At 49.1% G+C, this 19628-nt stretch overlaps 1 protein-coding gene and 1 long non-coding RNA gene across 9 annotated transcripts in view; one reads left to right on the top strand and one right to left on the bottom strand.

The window, feature by feature from the left end:
* Positions 1 to 19628, top strand: part of ATXN7L1 (ataxin 7 like 1) — a 219103-nt gene that overhangs the window by 139834 nt on the left and 59641 nt on the right. For 2 of the 8 annotated variants that reach the window (XM_070265425.1, XM_023638863.2), the window contains exons 1-2: positions 16893 to 17409; positions 17510 to 17751. The exons of 1 other annotated variant lie outside the window; for it this stretch is intronic. The gene's annotated coding sequence lies outside the window, so the exon portion shown is untranslated. Of the gene's footprint in view, positions 1 to 16832; positions 17410 to 17509; positions 17752 to 19628 lie in introns of those variants that run through there. 5 more of the 8 variants (XM_070265427.1, XM_023638864.2, XM_070265424.1 and 2 more) reach the window with 5 other exon arrangements.
* Positions 5937 to 7057, bottom strand: LOC138923872 (uncharacterized). Its single transcript, XR_011438092.1, has 2 exons — positions 6832 to 7057; positions 5937 to 6467 (listed from the first exon to the last, which is right to left on the bottom strand). It is a non-coding gene; the product is annotated as an uncharacterized lncRNA (long non-coding RNA).

Below are 19628 nucleotides of genomic sequence, written 5' to 3'. Positions count from 1 at the left end.
CCACACCAGAAGGCCATGTGGCCCTGCCTCTTTGAAAACAGAGAGGCAAGCAGACCGTGTGTAGTCCCTGTCCAGCCTGAGAGTGCAGGTGGATGCCATTTTTATGGGTTCTTCTGATCGCTCAGCTGACCCCAAGTGGCACACAGGAACTCAGAATGCAGACCACTGACTTGCTGCCCGTAATCCCAACGGGAGCCTCTGCAAGGTGCCCAGCCCTTCCTCCGGCCGCTGGGGCTGGGCCCACGTGGGCAGGCGCCCACCTGAGCGCTCTTTCTCACTCAGGTGTCCTGCCCAGGTGAACCAGGGAGATGTGGCGTCGACCCAGCATAGGGACAGGACTCAACCTAAGAGGCTACCGTGTCGTGACTTTTACATCTGTGCTTTGTTATTGTTGCTGTTGTTTTAAAAGGGGAGGCGTTTTAAACTGAGAATTCCAGGGTCAGCTTTGGTGGCAAAGATTTTTTGTCTGATTTCAACTTCATCTCCCCCTCCCCGTGTGCTCTCTGTGCCAAAGAAACCTTTTTAATGCTTGCTGATGTTAACCGTTTTGCGGTTGTAAATCTTATTAAGAGACAATTCTCATTTTCAACTTCTGACTTTAAAATATTTATCTTCTTACTATTATTAAAAATTCTTGCAAATTAGTAACAAAAAGAAAATATACTAATTAAAGTATGGATATGAATAGGCAGTTCATAAGCAAAGAAATTCAATGGCCAATACACCTGAAAAATGCTCAACCTCCCTGGTAATCTAAAAGAAAAATTAAAACAGAGTATTTTTCACTTATCAAAATGGCAAATGTTTAGAAATTAATAATACCTAGTGTTAGTGAGAAAGAAGGAAAACAGACTCTCTACCGAGCTGGTGGATGTGGAAGTGGGGCTCTCTTTCTGCCAGGCATTTGACTACATGTATCAGGGCCTGGAACCAAAAATTCTGCTTCTAGGAATTTATATAGAAAATAAATACAGTGGTTCCCCCTTATCTGGGGCAGATATGTTCTAAGACCCCCAGTGGATGCCTGAAACCACAGATAGTACCAAACCCTATACATACTATGATTTTTCCTGTACCTACATACCTGTGATAAAGTTTAACTTATAAATTAGGCACAATAAGAGATTAACAACAGGAACTGATAATGAAGTTGGGGGCCATCATTAAGTAAAATATGGGTTATTGAACACAAGCACTGTGATACAGAGACAATCAATCTGATAACCGAGAAGCTTATTAAGTGACTGACGGGCAGGGAGCGTATACAGTGTGGGTTCTCTGGACCAAGGGGTGACTCACCCAGGCGGGACAGCACGAGATGGTGCGAGATTTCATCACGCTGCTCAGAACAGCGTGCAATTTAAAACTTACGGATTGTTTATTTCTGGAATTTTCCATTTAATATTTTTGGGCTGCGGTTGACCATGGGTAATGAAACCACAAGAAGTGAAACCGTGGAAATACGTGCAAGAATTTACTTAAAGGATGTTCACTACAGAGTTACCTATAGTAGCAAAAAGTTGGAAGCAATCTGAATGCCATCAGTGAGGGCTGTTAGAATGCTAAAGTAGACGTCTAAAACAACCTTTTTAAAAAATATGTTACAACGTGAAGGAATACTTTATAACATGGTGGGGAAAAGTGGGGAAAAAACAGTATTTAATGCAGAGTGCTCAGTACAACCATTTTTTTAAAAAAATAAGTACATTATGTTTTAAAAACGAAATGGTGTGGTGACTGGATAATTTTTATTCCTCATTCATATCTGGATTTTCTAAATTATTTATTACACACTTACTGTTTTTACAATTAAATTTTTAAAAACTTTAAATAACAAATAACTTGATAACTGTGCCAGAGTTAACGGTACATGAGAGCCACTTTGGTTTTGGGGATTTGTTTGGGTATTTTTTTCCCTGGGCCAGAATCTAAAAGGATCAGAAAACGACTGGGCCCCCGTACAAAATAGTCTCACTATGTTTGTGGAGATGTCTGATCCCGAAGGGGATCATGAAAAGATGAGGTCTCCTTGGGTTTTCATTTTGCTGCCTACACCCTTGCATTGAAATTTTTCTTTACAGATATGAAGAGTAATGACTGACGTGTCCCAGAGGGGTTTTAATTTATACAATGGAGCTAGTATTACATTTTTTCTTTTAAAAATCCTTTAAATTCTACTTGTACCCTCTCCTCCTGATTGAAAAGCAGACTTGATGGAGGCTTTGGGATGAGAGAAATGCTCCCTCAGCCTTCCTTCTTCCTCTCTCACATCCTTTCTTTTTTCTCTGCCCCCCTTTTTTTGGGGGGGGCAGCTTTCTCTTTGCCTGTGCCGTAAGCCTGCTGGTGTCTGATCGAGATGCCCCGGCCACAATGGGCGGGAAGAGCTGCTCGCTCCAAGTATAGGATGGAGACGGGAGGACTGGTTTGGCCCGGAAAGAGCTGGAATCATTGTTGCAGTATTCGGTCTGTGCTTGGAGCTGATTTTTCACCCCTATCATCCCTGCTCCACCTCTGGGCTATGGGATTGGGTACGGTTTTTGACAGACATGCCCCTGGTGACAGTTTTACCAGGCGTAGTCAGGTAATAGAGCTGGGAACAAAGCTGTTGCTTAAATGTGAATTTCCGCCATTCTCGAGTGCGTACTCCACCGACACCCCCGCCAGGACTGGAGCCTTTGACAGTACTGGGGGTCTGCGCCCCACATGGCTGTAATGGTGATGCCCTTAGGCATTGTGTGGATAGCTCACCACTCCGGTTATCCAAGATTATAGCTTCCTTATTCTTTTTGAAAACTGTTCTCAGTTTGGCCACCAAAGGAATTCAGGCTTCATACTGTTGTAAAGCATAACATAGAGGGCCATGCATTTTAGAGAACTGGGACTCTGAGGAATTCCTGAGGCCGCCCTCGACAGAGCGTTTCCTTGGTGCTGGCTACGGGGCCCAGCACTTTATAGTGATGTCACTTGATGCTCACATGAACTCTAGGAGGTAGGTATTGCATTGCCATTCTCCAGATGAGGAAAAGGGAGGCTCAGAGAAGCTAAATCTTTTGCCTAAAGTTTTCGAGCTGTTAGACTAATGGCTGCTGGAGCTGAAGGTTGACCCCTGGCCTGTTCTTTCCTGTATACCAAGCTGCCTCCCCGAGCATTAAGCTAAGCGGTGAAATCTATGCTCACAGTTACCCTGTGCCATTACTATCCATCTGGCCTGGGAGGTGAGTTTCCATCAGATTGGCTCCTGATAGAAGGCTTCTCAGACTTCGGCGTGGAGCAGACTGCCTTGGAGAGCTTGTAAAGCGCAAATTCCAATTTGCCAGATCTGGGGCAGGTGGCGCAGCTTACTCTTGGATGGTGCTGATGCTGATGGTGCGGGTCCGAGGCCTCCACCTGGAGAGCAGGGCCCTGGGTGTGGCGGTGGCACTCAGCAGGTGACGGTGGTGCTATGCAGACTCTGGATTTCATTTCTGACCCTGCCAATTAGTGGGTGGCTTGGGCAAGCTGCTTGCCTCTCTGGGCTTGCTTACTCATCTTGAAAATAAGGATTTAAATAGCTACTTAGAGTTGTGAGGATTAGATGAGATAAGCCACGTGAAGAACTTAAAACTGATCGTTCTTAATCAGGATTTGCTTTTATTAGGAACACGTGGAGCCACGATGTCCTGGGATAGAGGAAAGTGCTCTGGCCTTAGAGTCAGAAGGTTTGGGAGCCTGTCTAGGCGACTCCTGTAAGCCCTGAGTCTCCCAGCGGGAGGGGAGGGCTGCAGGACCCTCATGTACCTTGGGGCAGAAGGGCCGATGGGTCCCTGGAGAGCTCCTTGCCATGGGGACCCATAAGTTGCTTGGACCCCAAGGCTTACGCTAGAAGTCCTCTGGAGCTCCTGACGGGGGTTTCCTGAGGACACACGTGTGGCATCCAGGGCCCGCATCAGACATGGCTCAGGGAGAGAGCACACAGCGAGTGCCCTGTGCCAGCTGACCTGCCGGAGTCCTAGCCTTCCCCCCGGGCCCTGGGCACCTTTGTTGCCTCTGTGCCTGCTGTCGTTTAAGAGCCTCAGGCCTTGCTTCCTTTCATTGCAGCTTTTTGTTTAGTTTCTATCGAGGAAGGCTCCAGGAACCACATCATTTGGAAAGTAAGCCCGAGGCCCTGGCACTGGTCCTCAGGGCCATCCCTGCAGCAGCCTCGGCCAGTTCCCCGTTTTGTGTCTGCAGCACATTGGGCTCCAGTGCAGGTGGGACGTGTCTGTAGGACAGTCATACCCCTCGGAGCCCGGGTGCAGCGCCCTGATCCGCGGCAGGAACACAGTAAGTCAGAGCCTTACTGTACGGAGTGCGGTTCTCAGATGGGCGTCAGCATCACACGCCCGGTTCCTGGCCATCGGAAGACACAGGTTTTATTATCGTTCAGTACCGGTGAGGCCAACAGACCAGGAGATGGCTGCCATTAAAAAGATGCTTTGTTACTCACGCTTTCCACGAGGAAGGGGCATGCCATGTCACACAGGGCCCCACGGGGAAGCACCTGGGTCGGTCAGGAGGCAGAGGGAGTGAGGACAGTGTAGGCAAGAGCCTCTATTGGGGTTTCCAAAGGTGAGGCAGAGTAAGCAGGCTTAGAGTTGGCTAGTTTGAATAATCGAAGTGGGCTCTGGCACGTAGGGGCTGTCTCTAGGTATCTGGTACCTGACCCTGGGGAGCCCGGGGCGGGGCCCGGGAATAGTGGCCCAGAGGGTAGGAGCTCAGGAAGGAGGTGGTTGGGGCTAAGGGCTTTAGATTGGTTGCTTTGCATATGAATGGTCCACTTGCAGATGAGTCCTTTACTGTCTCTGGGAATGGGCTCTCATCCAGGGTCAGCAAGGCCCTAAGATGTCAGAGCATCAGACATACAGAAAAATAAGAAGGCATGATTAATACCATGACCTAGGGAATCAGCATCTATATTTTTAACAAGATCCCCAAGTAATTAAGGAGGACACTGAAGTCCCGGAAGCTTTGCTCGAGGGGCATCTTCTCTACATTTTGAACTGGTTCCTCTAAAAGCAACAGATGTCCTAAGCCTTCTGTGTACAAATAGGGGCAGGAACTATGGGTTTTTGCGAGACAAGGTACACCAAAACACAAGGCTGAAATCTTAAATGGGCAGCTAAAAGAAGAATGTCCCAGAACGTTAGCAATGCCTTCCATTTCCTGGGCATATGCTAATAATAATATTCTTTGGATTGTTAATAATGATTGGTGCAGGAGTCATAGATTCTATGCAAACACATGTGGTATTACTTTCTGTAACAGAACTTATTTAAAAGGAAGGAACTTACCACCTCATCACTGGATGGAGATAAAAGCCCATATTTCTATCCCATTGTACAGTGAGAACATTAGTCAATAAATTATCCAGTAAAACCCTGGTTTCCTGTGCTCCCAAATGAGTAGTGCTCCAATTTCTTTAAATAGGACATTCATCTCTTTGGAGTGACCAGTTATCTCTTTGGGTGACCAATATAACTTCCATTTGTCATCACACACAGAAACTCCTTTAGAAGGAGCCCTGATTGGCCCACTCTGCTTGGAGAAGAGGCAGTGAATCGAGAAAGACTAGAGGGGAAAAGCAACAAGAGGCGAGTGTGGGTGCCACTCAGAATCGTAGTGCTTAGACCTAAAGGAAACTTTGAACTCGTCCAAGCAAATCCCTCATTTTAAAGTTAAGGATATGAGGCCCAAGATGTTAGTAACTTGCATGAGGCCTTTGACTCCTTGATGCCAAGACAGGGCAGGACCCAGGCTCCAGGCCCGGGGCCAGCCTCCTCCCATTCTCCGAGAGACACCGTGGAGCTTTCTCCTCCTCCCCTTTCCTCCCCTCCCATTTCGGCAGAGCACTTCCCTCCTCTTCTGTCGGAGCCAAAACACTTCATACCCAGTCTGGCCGTGCTGACAATGCAGCCGTGTATTTTATTTCTTTGCTTTATTTATTTATACCCATCCTTGTTGCAAAAGGATTTAAGCCCGCTTGTAAAGTTGCAAACAACAGAGCAAGATAAAACAAATTTAAAATAAGTGAGAAAAATGAGACAAAGGAACACGTAGCTTTGCAGCGACTTTGCGTGTCGCCCTCCCCCTACGGCCACTGGACGTCCAGGTGAAATCAGAGCGATGGACGAGGAGTCCTGGGCTCGTGGCCCCGCTACTCAGCACTTTGGCAGGTTTTTCTCACTGGTTGGTCTTAAGAGTCTCTCTCCCTTTGTGGTCGGGGTGTCCTTGAAGGTCGCTTGGAGGAGCTTGGCAGTTCTCTGCCGTGGGTCCTATTTGCGGGGTGTGACACAGTGGTGACGGTGGCAGTGATAGGGTTGCTGTTGTGTTGTCTTTGCTCTCTTAAGGCCAGGCCGGGCAGGAGAGCTGGTTGGTACTCGGAACCTTCCAACCCTTGGAGCCGTCCAGAATCAGTGACCTTCTTGGCCCCTCTGTTCCGCCCCTGCAGGCTGAGAGTAGCCAGGGCTCTGAGCTGTGGCCTGGGCTTTTCTGCACCCTCTGCTCATTCTTTATCCCTTTGGCACCATCTTGACCTCTGCTCAAGCTCCCATCTCTGGATTCGCTGAGGCCAGCTCCCTCGCCACCTTGACTTCTTCATTCAAGGGACCCCAGCATCCTCCCTGCTCTCAGGACCTGCACTGTCCCCACAGACTGGCCTTGGTCTGAGTGCCCCTTGCCTCAGGGGTGCTCTCTCTGACTCCCTGGGTCTCGTCCCAACCCACCCCTGGTCTGGGTGGCCTCTTCAGTCCCTTGTGAGACTCTCCCGCTACAAAATGAATGGAAGCTACCCCCGCCAGGTGGCCCAGTACTCACGACAGCTCTCTCCCTGGAGATGTTTGCAAACGTGCATTTTGAGGCTGTCGTAGTCACTGGCATTGACTGGGTCAGAGGTGCCAACCCCTCTGCAATGCCCGGGACGGTTCCGCCCAGGGAACAACGACCCCAACAAAAGCGTGCTGTGTCCCGGCTGAGAAGCGCCGCTGAGGGCTCGGAAGCCTGCATGTTTACTGCTGTACAGTAGCATCAGAACGGACAGGCTGCAGATTTCTTGGTTTGTGCCCAAGAGCTTAGTGGGAGGAAATCACTAAATTATTTTTATCTACACAGTGCAGTTGGAAGCAGCTGCGTTCTGAAGGGTCAGCCTATGCTGGGAATTGTTTATTTCGTTGGGCCGCAGTCCCACAGTCGGCTCGAGCTGTGCCTGTGCTCAGCTCATGTGTTGGCCTGCATGTGGCACTTACTAACGTCTCAGCTTAGCTGGCACCCTGGAGTCAGGAAGGCTCCAGGAACCGCTAGGGCACCCTGTCACGTGGGTGCTGTCAGATCACCCCAAACTCCCAAGGGGATGCCGGTGGCTGGCGCAGTGTCAGTGAGCGGGGAACTGGCTGCACTGGTAAAACATCTCCAGGGGTTTTTTTCTATAACAGGCAAAGGAGCAGAACACTCAGAATTAAATAGTCAATTGCATCTCATAAAAACCCACTATCGGGCTCTTAGGCTTAAAAAGTAATTTTTGAGCCCACTACCTGAGACAAGTAATTATGGTCAGCTGGCCTTCAGACCGCTGGAAACTGCTGGCCTGCTGACCCCTGCGTTTTCTCTTGCTTTACTGTGGACTGGCTAATTATTTACTGATTTATCCATTCATTATCTAACACACTTTGCGTGCCTGCTGTATGCCAGTTCCGAACCGAGGCCCCTGACTCTTCGAGGCGTAGCGGAAGAGGGAAGCAAGCTGGTGGCCATCCCCGAGCCGTGTGCTGTGCTCAGTGTGTCCTGGGAGCCCCGAAAAAGGGACTCACATGAGACCGGGCAGAGATGCACGTGACCTGGGCCTCTCCCAGGTATCCCAAATGTGGGAATGTGTGAACTGAGCCTGGAAAGAAAACAAAGAGTTCACCAAGGTCAACAACGACAGGGCGGACGTGCATTCCAGGGAGAGAACACTGTGCACAAGTCACAGAGGCAGAAACGAAGGCTCTCGGTATCCTGGTGGCAGGAGAGAAGGGTCTGGAGGGAGGCATCAGAATGAGCCGGCAAGCCTGCTGCCCTGGAGACAAGGAGATGCGACTGACTCCTCTACAGCTCAAAGACACGAGAGGCCATTCGACATCCCTCAGTGCCACATGTCAATCAAAATAATTAGAAGCAAAAGAACTGGCAAGCTGGTTCATATGCTCCAACATCCACGTAGCTTTCCCCACCAGAAACGCTCTTGAAAAAATAAGATGAAGTGCTGAAAAGAGGTGTGTATTCAATAGCATGACATAGAGTGAGTAGAGGAAAAGTAGTAAAAGAAATAATAACCATAATCCCTGCAGAACTGAGTGTCTGCTGACTCTGGGGAGCAGAGCAGGCCTGGGTTCTGAGTGAGACAGGCCTGAGTTCAGGGCCGGCTTTACGGCTTCAGCTGTAACCTCTCTGGACTTTGACTTCCTCATAAAGTGCTAACTGAATCCAGGGCAAGTAATAGATTATGGTGCATGGGGATCGGTGATCATTACTAGAGTAGAGAACAATGACAGATACGCTTAACAAAGTAGCTTCCAGAAGTCACAGAATTCCTATTCATTTATTTGATTCATTGGACAGATATCTGGCACACATTCCATGGGCGGGTGCTGCGTGCGGCTTAGGGACTAGGATGGTGAACAAGACCGACCCGCTCTCTGCTTTCAGGAGGCTCATAATCAGGTGAGGAGGAAACTGTGTGAAGAGACCCCTTCCTGAAACCTCCCCATCTCAGACTCAGCCAGAGGCGGGTTCGGTGTGGGCTAACCTCGGCTGGTTCGGCCATGCAGATCTTGTAGGTTCTTTTTGATAGAAAACAGTTGCCGCTGTAGAAGGTTGTAGAAGGTTGAAGGGACTGAGGGCTGGTTTCTCCTCCAGAACCTTGCTACCAGGTGTTACCAACGTGAGTGTTAGACTGAAGTCTGCCACAGACATGGGCATTTATCAAACAAACACTTACCAACAAGTAGGGAGAAAAACGGTGGTCTAATTTTTGGTGGAATGGTCAGCGCTCTCACCACCGAAGCCTGGGTTCATTTCCTGGTCAGGGAACCACACCACCTCTCTGTCGGTTGTCATACTGTGGTGGCTGCATGTTGCTGTGATGCTGAAAGCTATGGCACTGGTGTTTCGAATACCAGCAGGGTCACCATGGTGGATAGGTCTCAGTGGAGCTTCCAGACTAAGACAGACTAGAAAGAAGCACGTGGCCACCCACTTCCAAAAAAATTGGCCACAAAAACCCTATGAACAGCAGTGGAGCATTGTCTGATACAGCGACAGAAGGTGAGAGGAGAGGATGGCGCAGAAAGACCAGGCAGGGTTCCACTGTGCTGTCCACAGGGTCTCTAGGAGTCAGAATCAACTGGACGGCACTGACAAAGGGAGAAACAGTTCACTCAGCCTATTGAGTAAACTTGATGAAGTCCCAGCCCCCTCGCCTTTGAGGTTCACTCAAGTCAGGTGCAAGAATATTCCAGAGACAGGACTCTGTTTCCCCGAATCAGCATCATGCTGTCATCAACCCTCCTAAACTCAATGGCTGCGCACAGGGCGGCCTCGAGTGCCATCCCTAAGGGTAAAGGGACAGGCCTTGCTGGATTTGAGTACCCCGTTTCCGTGAGAGTGGGGATGTCTCTAAAAGTTTTTGGCCAGGCCACATATCTTGAATACTGTACCTTTAATTTCATCAACAAGAACCCCTTTCTGGCATTCATTGTACTAAGTCACAAGTTGCAGCAACAAAAACCCTTTTTTTTAATGTTCAAAATGTTGATCAGGGGCCGGCCCGGTGGCACAGTGGGTAAGTGCGCACGTTCCGCTTTGGCAGCCTGGGGTTCACAGGTTCAGATCCCGGGTGCGGACGTGGCCCCGCTTTGCAAGCCATGCTGTGGTAGGCGTCCCACATATAAAGTAGAGGAAGATGGGCACGGATGTTAGCTCAGGGCCAGTCTTCCTCAGCAAGAAGAGGAGGGTTGGCAGCAGATGTTAGCTCAGGGCTAATCTTCCTCAAAAAAAAAAAAAAGCTGATCAAAATGTGGATAGCCAAAGCACTTTAAGTAGCCACTTTCGGAGCGTGACCCTCTCAGATGAGTACCAGTCCCGTCCAGACTTTGTCTTCTTGACAGCGTGTGAGCCAGTCCCCCCGGAGGTAAAGCCTGGACTACCTACCTGGTTCACACACAATGAAACACCAGTCACACTCAAGTTCTTTTTTTCTCTTTTATTTATTTGTTTTTATACTCAAGTACTTTGAGGTAAATTATAGACATTGTAACCATGTTCCATTTCTCTCTCCTATTCCCAGTACCGGGGTGGGAGAGTGGGGGACATTGGTGGGGGGAGCGCTGGATTATATCTCCAGTGACCGTATGTCCTGGTTTGCTAGGGAGAGCCACAGTTTATCCCTGTTGCCATGGGGCCCATCCATTTCGCACCCCCTTTTACTTTCAAAGCTGTCCAGTTAGGATGGTCAAATATATACGGTTACTCTCTTTATCGAAAGAAGGCCGTGGCACAGAACAGAGGGGACAAACCCAGGAGAAGGTTTGAAGTCTGTCTCCATCAGTTCCCAGTAGGCTGGCCTTGAGCAAATTGCCTCCCCTTGATTAAGCTGGTTTTCCTCATTTGTAAACTGAGAATAATACACTTGCCTGGGCTCCCGCCCTCTCTGGTCGTTCCTTTGGGAAATACCAGTTCTCCATGGACGTGAATAAACTTGGTGGGGAGACCAGCACTAACGAGAGTTAGGGATTATTCCTGTCCCTAAACCCGACGTTGGGTCATGCTTTGAATTGACCCTGGCTTGGGAGAAAACTCAGAATAGAGATCATGCCAGCTCTTTGACTGTCTTCCTGCAGAATGGGGAGACCTGTAGCCTGCTTCCGTGGGGATGTGATGAGCAGAGCCCACTGCTTGGGGATCCACCTCTCCCCTTAGTTCCATCGGAGAGAGAACATGACCCTTAAAAGTAACACCATAAGCCCTCCTTTTGCCTTAAAATGCATTCATGTAAAAATTTTCCCATAAGGATTCAACTTATCTTTCTTTATATGAGTAGAACTCTTATAAAAAAAAGTTTGGGAAGACATCATAAGAAGTGAGAGGCAAGTGGGAAAGCCCGGGCTGGGCCTACAGCCTTGTGGTGCAGAGATGTGACAAAGGTTCCCATGGGAACAGGCACCGATGAGGTGAGGCTGGGTGGGGTGCCCCAAACAGAAGTACTGTTCTGCATAATAATGTAGAATTTTACTTTTTCGAAGGGAAAATTGCTTTTTTTTCCTGGTATAAAAGGAACACATTGTAAAAACAGCCAAAATTTCAAGAAATATAAAAAAGTAAATATTTCAGTGTAAAAGTTTCCAACGTTTTCTGTGTGCATGTGTTTGTCTGTGTTGTATCTGTATGCATATATTTTATATTTTTAAAAATAAAAGTGGAATCCTATTACTGCCATTGCTTTGAAATCTGCTTTTTTTCCATCTAAAACTGTTGACCTATTTCGGTAAATATAGATCTACAGCATCATTTTTATAGCTTCCCCAGATTCCATTGAATAGACGTGCCAGTAGTTGACTTGACCACCAGCCGTCGCTCGTTATTTAGATTTGTGTGGGAGCCCACAAATCTGCAAAGGGAGCACCCTTTGGCTGCAATTTTTTAAAATCAATGTAAGATATCAACCCCCCAACACATGCATGCAAACTTGACACACTTTTCAAGATTCCACCAGGAGAAGTGTCGTGTGTCTATCAGTTTGTCTTCTTTGCATTTAGGTGGAAAGACAGTTGAAGTGTGGACGGGGAGGAGCCGTCAGTAAAGGGCACTCAGAGCCAGGATAGTGTGTGGTTGCGCGCAAACTGTCTGAAGGCGAGTGGGTTGCGTTAGGAATAACTTGCTCGTGCACTGGAGCCCAGATCTGGTCCTTCACGAAGCAACATTGCCACCAGGAGCCTCTGTCGTCCAATAGCCCTGCCAGCCTGAGGCCCACTCCTCAGAACTCTCCTTCCAAAAAGGAAAATTCCATGCACGTGCAGGGTTTACGCATGGCACGTCCAATGACACCTCAGTACGGTGAACTCTGCCACAGAGGGCAGCTCCTTGGGAACCCAGCCAGGAGCTCCGAGCACTTGAAGAGGACCCAGCTGCCCCGGGCATCCACAGGGCACTCTTCGGGCCCCTTTTGTGCGGGAGCAAATAGCCCTGCACCCTTTCTCCGTGTTTGCAACCCGCGGGCACCACCCACGATGCGGGGCAATCACTTTAATGAGTCCTGAGCAACATTTTCAAGAGGGGAACAGAGAAGAGAAAATAGCAGAGTGTTTTTTACTTCACAAAGATCAATATTATCTTTGGAACTTTTGTCTCATATCCATATATGCATACTAGGTTGCAGAATAAAATTCATTTCTTAAGGTGGATCAGGGTCAAAAAGTTTGAAAGCTACCTAAAGTTGTAGGCCCTGAAGTCACCACCGTTGTACAGCAAAGTATAGAAATGAATGCCCTTAACAGTGACCTTGAGTTATCAAAAAAAGGATCAAATAATGTTCAAAGTACACCATTTAAGAGGACAAAGTACAGTAGGATGAAGATCTGGTGGCAAGATTCCTGTTACAAAGTGCCTACAATTTTTTTGAAGATTTAGCATTTCCAATTTTAAATGGAAAGGCTTTCTACCTTCTCCCCAACTTGAATCACAAATATAACTTTTAAAAACACCAAATTTGACTGGGGGGCTGGGGGGGGGTGCGGTGGGCAGGAAGAAACTAGAAAATATAAAACAAAATATTATACTTTTTAAAATTTAATTAAAATACCAAATTTGATACATATTTACCATAAATATACTCCCCTTCCAGGTATACCTAGTAAGGTCTACATATATCTTTGTGGTGTACATTAAAAGGAACTTCATTCATTCATTCAAAATGTGTATTTTGGTGTAGTGGTTGGGTTCAGCGCACTCTTGCTTTGTTGGCGCAGGTTCATGGGTTCGGATCCTGGGGGTGGACCTACACCACTCACCAGCCACGCTGTGGCGGCAACCCACACGCAAAATGGAGGAAGATTGGCACAGATGTTAGCTCAGGGCAAATCTTCCTCAGAGGAAAGAAAGAAAAAAAAACATATTAAACACACGCAGCAAGGTTTCTTTGCTCTGGCTAGGCATTGGCTACAGAGATAAATGAGACTCAGAACTGGCCCTCAGGGAACTTCCAGTCCAGTGGTCCAGATTCCACTCAACCCACGTTTAAAGTCATTTTTCAGATTGTAGCACAGGACTGGCTAAGGCCGGTTGAAATTGGCACTCTCCTGAAGACTCTCGGGAGGTGGCCCCCATCTGTGCCAAACCAGCCCCATGGCTTTGGTCATGAGTCCACATCGCAAAGGATTAAGCCCGAAGCGAGTCCCAGGTAAGATCGAGCAGGCCGGCTCAGTCCTAGGAACCAGGTAATGGGGCAAAAGTGAAGAGTGTCGAGCTGAGCCGCTGGTCCCCACCCGGAAGCGCACAGGGCGGTCTCAGGGACGAGAACCCAAGGGGTAAAGCCAGGTCTGCAGCCACAGCCGCTGACATGATTACCACGCCTTTCTGTCTCCTGACAGCTCAGGCCTGCATCCTATTTTGGCCCCATCCCGTTTTTGATCAGCTTTCCGCATATCCAGGCCACATTTGAAAGACCTCGTGGTCCCTGACCAGTCCTCTGTACTCTGAGGCGGCTCCCTTCGCTGGGAGGGAGTCTAAATGCCCAGAGCACGAGCCCCAGCTTTGTCTCCATCAGTGCTGTCGGGCTCCGCGGCTGGATGCACCGTGCTCACCAGCCTTCCCAAGACCACCGCATCCGTCAGCAAAACTGTGTTTGTCTGGTCTGTGGCAGAACTAACTGCCTTTGGTACGAAGTACAACAAACTTCTGCTAATATTCCATGTCTGTTAGCCCACTTTTACTAATTTGATATTACAAGTTCGGTGGCCGTGCCTCACAGATTTTCAGAAGTTCTGATATTAAATACCCTACCCCTGTCTTCCCTAAATATGCCAGCGCTTGTCAAACGGTGTGTCCTACTTTTTGATTTTCAAAGAACGGTCTCTAGGCTGAGAGGAGTCACAAGGTGCGTGGAAATATTCTACTTGCTTTGTATCTTGTAAGCAAACGAATTTTCCTGCCAAGACTGTTCTGATTTACCCCATCCCCATATTCTTTTCCGGCAGAGTGGATGCAAATGTCGCGTGGTTACCAAAACAACCCAAAATAAACCAGTGAGAGGCTCCAGCTGTGCGTCTCACGGGAACGCAGAGCCTCTCCAGTTAACAGGAGATGCTAGATTGGATTAGTCTTCGCGACCCAGGCTGCTTTAGTGACATTCAACGTAAAGTCCATCTTCACACCCAACTTCTCTGGCCTTTGGTGCTATGTTTTGTTGTGTTTTCAGGGAGAAAGGTAGATTCATAAGGTGGTGGCAGAACATTCTAGAACTTTCTAATCAGTCCCTCTTGACCGTCTCCCCTCCTGCATTCCACATTCTGCATCTCTGGTCATGGCCTTGAGCGCTTGGGTTCCTGGCAGACATCTCCATTCAACCCTGCAAACCCCGGGGCCATGTGTGATAACTCACCACCGTGTTCCTTCAGAACAGTTGCCCCAAACCTGCGATGAACTTGCTCACATGTATCCCATAATAGGAATATCACCCCTATCAAACTGTGAGTGTCTGCTTGGCACAGAGAAGGGGCACGACAGCGGGACCCATCATTTGGGCCAACATTTTCAGTGGCCTCTGTTGCAGAAGAGCTCAGCAAAAGCATAACTTTGAAACACAGCGTTGAAGAAGAGAAGCACCAAAGCTTGTGCCAAGCCAAACCCCGTCTACACGGGGGACGGCACACCTTGGAGGTGCAGGCGGCCGTGACGTACAGCTTGGCAGACCTGCTGGGACGTTCTGCCCCGGCTGCTTCGTAGACCAGGGTCAGGTGAGGCTCCAGGGGTAGCACAGGGGTTAGAGAAGAACGGGGTGCTGACTGAGTGGAGGTGGGTGCTTCCCGTGGAAATGGTAGCTCTGGAGGCAGACGTCCCCGTGGGGAGAGGAACTCTTGTGTGTTAGGAAGTCGCAGCCTGTGGACTGCTACAGAAAAACCGTGAAGACGGGGAGTTTGGAGAGAATCAAGGGAGCTGGTGGGCTTTTATAATAAAGCGACTTTACCGGAGTTCTGTCATTACGTGTTCTGGAAACACGATAGAGGCAAGCAAGGAGGACCGGATGAGGAGCTGGGAGACCCCGTGCTGTTTGTAGTTTGCAGTGTGGCCTCTTCAGGATCTCCATTTCCTTGTCTGTGAGAGTGGGGACAACAAAGCCCGCCATGTTTAAAGTGCTTCACGAATGATAGAGCAACACAGCGGCCCAAGTCATCATTTGTGGACCGAGCCCAAGGCTTCCTGAGCCTCAGCTTTCCTCCTTCGTCACTGGGGATGACACCAGTGCGCTGTCTCACAGGATGTTTCTGAGGACCGAATACTATGATGTGTGTTAAGGAGGCATGTAAACTGTGGGGTGCTACGTGCGAGGCAGGGCTCACAAAAGCTCTGGGGACACGTTCAGGAGTCAGCTGCCAACCCCGAGGCTGGGGCTGGCCGAAGACTCACTGCCCGACCTGAGCCTTCTCTCCCGTGGCGTCCCTCCCCGCCTCCACTCCACCCCCAGCCTTCTTCCTCCCCGGCTCCTTCCTTTGTCTCAGATGCTCTAAGTGGCCTTTGCTCTTCTCTCCGGATCTGTCAGGCGCCTGCTGCGTCTCACTCCATTTCAGATCCCGGTGAAACCGCTTCTATCGGCCGTTTGTAATGAAACGTGGGTTCCGTTGAGAGGAAGGTGACAGCCATTATGTGGGTTCCTGTGCACCACCATTGTACTGGTGACCCCAGAACCAGAGGAACATTTGCTATCCAGATACACGTGAATCTGGCCCACGGTTACACTGCCTGTTTCTGGTTCCTCGTTACCATCCCCTAAACTCTAGAGTGGGCAAGGGGCAACACTTTATTCTTCAAATCAGAGATAGATGATAGATAGATAGATAGACAGATAGATAGATAGATAGATAGGTAGATAGATAGATAGATAGATAGATAGATATGAGGGGGTAGGTTTGGGTCCATTCTGCAGTTTAAGACTTCCCACTCTTATAGCCACACCCCGGTTCTCTTGGAATTCAGTTTTCTCAAATCCTCAGATAACTCCCAAATTTAATCCCGTTAATTGTCTTGGTCCTCAAATGAGACAGTGCTTGATGCATTCTGGGAAAGAAATGGAAAACCTCGTTAAATAAGCAATTCAAGTGTTCCTTTTCCTTTTATTTTGCCAGATGACAATACTTTATTCACTATCACCCATAAGAGAGCACAGACTCCAGTCCTGAGGAGTGAGAAAGGCTGACCCCAGCAACCCTCAGCTCAAAGGGGAGAGGGCAAGCTGCTCAGGACCAGGTCAGAATCAGCCCAGGGACGCCGGCCCCTGTTTGCTTGCCATGTGGCGGCCCAGTGGCCTCACGGCACTGAGCAGGGAACTTGGAAATCCCTTCCCTGTGTCTTGAAAACGCCACGGAGCACGCCCCTTTTTTCTCCTCTGTGATTTACCAACTTCCAAATTCCAGTGCTTCTGCAGTCACCCGAGATGTGCACCATCTCCGAGGCCTCAGCGTTTGCCAAATCTCTTAAGTCAACCTCTAAGTGAAAGATGCTTCAAGGAAGCACCCAGTTCCTTCTGCTAATGACCGCAGGTTGTCACGTGACCCCTGCCCCTCCCCCCCACTGCTCCGCTCCGAAAACCACCCACCCACCCCACCAATGAACTGGGTTGACGTCTGTCCTTTATCTGCCAACGTCGACATTTCCTTCCAGGTGGTAATCTTTTGCTTTTGTTATTTGAGTTCTTTTTTTATTCTTAATTCTTACCCAATTGCTCTGGGGCTTGCATAAACAGTTAACAAAAACACGGCGCACGAGGCAGCCGTTTCGCTTTCTGTGCTTGTTCTTGGCGCCGGGTCAGTTCTGTGAACTTCTGGTGTCCAACTGGTAGGACCTGAAACTCTCTGTTTAACAAGTGCCTGTCGTCAAAACAGTTGGCGTGTGCAGGCTCGGATCGCTGGGACCGACTTGCAGCTGGTCAGCCGGCGGGCCCTGGACCGTGCAGAACCCCGAATCCGGGGCTCTGTTTCGGGGTTGCGCTTTGTTGGTGTTTAGTTGTGGGGGCTTTTTCTCCTCCCCCCTTTTTTTTTTTTCCTTTTCGGTGATGGCATGCGTGCTAATGTGGATCGCTTCAGGTTCCAAAAGTACAACATGTTTACACTCCTCGTAGAATCAGATCGAGTTGCCAGCCTGAGTCTCTCTGTAAGTGATTCGAGTTTACATTTCTTCTTCTAGCAGGATGTTTTGCATAATTTTGCTGATCCTGGGTTATTTATAGTTTTTTTTTTTTTTTTTTTTGTAGAAACGGGGATGCTTGAGAGTTTTCTGTTCTAACGGTGGAAAGTGAAATCCATTTCTGCAGTTAGAGAAACGGCAGAGGCTGTGCAGCCGAGGGTTATTTTAGCTCTTGGAAATTCATTTCTCCGCGAGGTCATTTGATAACATTCCGGAGCACACTCTCCAGCCGCAGATATCAGATACCCCGATAATTGCTTTAGGACGGGTTGTTTTCCTTTGGTCGGTCACAAACGGAGTAAAATGAAAGTAATGATGCCATTTCCTCTGGGGCGCTCTGGGAGGGTGGCTGCAGCAACTGGGTATTGTTTCAAACGTCCGAAATGCGAAATGCGTTTGCCGGGTTGTTTTGTCCAACCCGCAGGAGCACTGTCAGCTGGCGGTCCGCAGCCTGCCCTGAAGCCGGTTGGCGGGCCTCTGAGCCTGGGGGAGGGGCAGAGGAGGACGGCCGCAGGAGAGTTAGTGGGTTTTAAAGTTTGTCCTCACCTAAATGACAATGATACTTGAGTGCTTATAACATTAAAAAAATAATAATTAACTGCAAGATGGCACACTGGCGAATGCTCTCTCTACTTGGTCTTCTGGCCCAGTGGTAGCATCTTTGGGGGAGCGTGTTCGTGTTTGAATGAGAACTAAAGTCACCTTTGAAATCACTAAGCCAGAATTAGCACTCTATGAAAGGCTTTCCCATAATATTTACTAGAACATTTGGCTAAAAATTGCTCTGCTTTGCCCACTGAATGGCTGTGTAATTAACCAGCCCTTGATAACGGTACCTTGAGCATCTCCTCTCTGTGTCTGCTACTCCTGGTATTTGCATGGGTAAGTTGTACGTTCATCAGCATAATGAGTGTGGAGTCCCAGTCTAATGGTCCAGGAGGACGTTGTAAACGAGACACTTCACTGTGCCTCGGGTTAAATATTTTAAACCAAACAAATCGAAAAGGAGGGAGAAAACGGTAAACATCATTTGGGCCGCATGAAAGGCCTTCTAAGCAGGGAGTCTGCCCAGATCCAGGTCCTTGGGTCCCACACAGACGGGTCCACACCTCCCCTCACCCCCAGCATCACCGACTCACACACATATTGAAAATGGAAATTTCCAAGATAGTAGATGTGACCCTTAGGCCATGGCTTGGCGTGGTTATAACTGGCTGGTGTTGCCAAGAGCAGATTGCTGCTTCTCCTTGTTTTCTCTCGTCTATGTGAAATACCGCTATTTGTTTGGTTTGTTTTTTGGTCTCCTCTAACCTTGCAAAGAATGATGATGAGTGTGTTCTGCTTTCAGCCCTTTACAGTTTAGAATGAGCCCTGCCCTTTCTCACGGTAGCCCCCCTGAGGTGGTGAAGGACAAGCCAACCCTTTGGTCCCAGTAGAAAAAGCTGGAGGCGGCAGGTGGCTTGCATGGCAGAGGTGGGGAGCTAGAACTCAGCCCCAACATCATCCGTCAAACCTTCGCCTCCTGGCGTCCCATCGAACTGGGTGCACTGGCTGCGACACAGATGTCCTTGGTTCTCATTTGATTCAGATCTGCCCCCATGGTTAGGGCCCCGCCACACTTCCCCTTTCCTCCTCCCGTCTCTCAGGTTGGGACAGCGTCTGAGGCTAACTGTTGGAAGGCCTCAGGGTTGAGGGGTGTGCCGGTTTGGTGTGCATCTCCGTTAGCAGAGATTGTGGGGGACCCCACCCCGCTGAGTGCATAACCTCATGACCAGACTGAAGGCGGAGACGAGCAGGGCACCTGCAGGCCTTCTGTGGGAGTGTGAGACGGATGGCAGTGAATACTGAGAGCTTTCCTAGCCGGCCTCGCCCCTGGGCTTTTGCATTTGAATTGGCCAAACCCGCCCACCGTGTGGTCCTTGGGAAGAAAGGCGCTGCCATTTGCCAGCCTGTCAGTTCTGTGTCCTGGAGGGTGTCGCCCCTCCAGCACCTCCAGGCTTCAGCCTGCAATACCTTCCAAAACACCCTCCTTCCTTGCTTTCATCCCCCGACCTCACCCCATGCCCTGCCGGCCAGGGGAGAGCTCAATGCCGGGTCTGTTGCTGGACTGGTGGTTGATCCTGTGTGTCTGGGCCCCTTAGGCAGGCCTGAGCCTTTGAGTCCATCTCCTCTCCTGGTCCCTGGGG

The sequence above is a fragment of the Equus caballus genome, chromosome 4, assembly GCF_041296265.1.
Source record: "Equus caballus isolate H_3958 breed thoroughbred chromosome 4, TB-T2T, whole genome shotgun sequence".
NCBI classification, from domain to species: Eukaryota; Metazoa; Chordata; class Mammalia; order Perissodactyla; family Equidae; genus Equus; species Equus caballus.
Note: the sequence above shows the minus strand (reverse complement) of the source record. Positions and strands in the feature narration are given on the sequence as shown.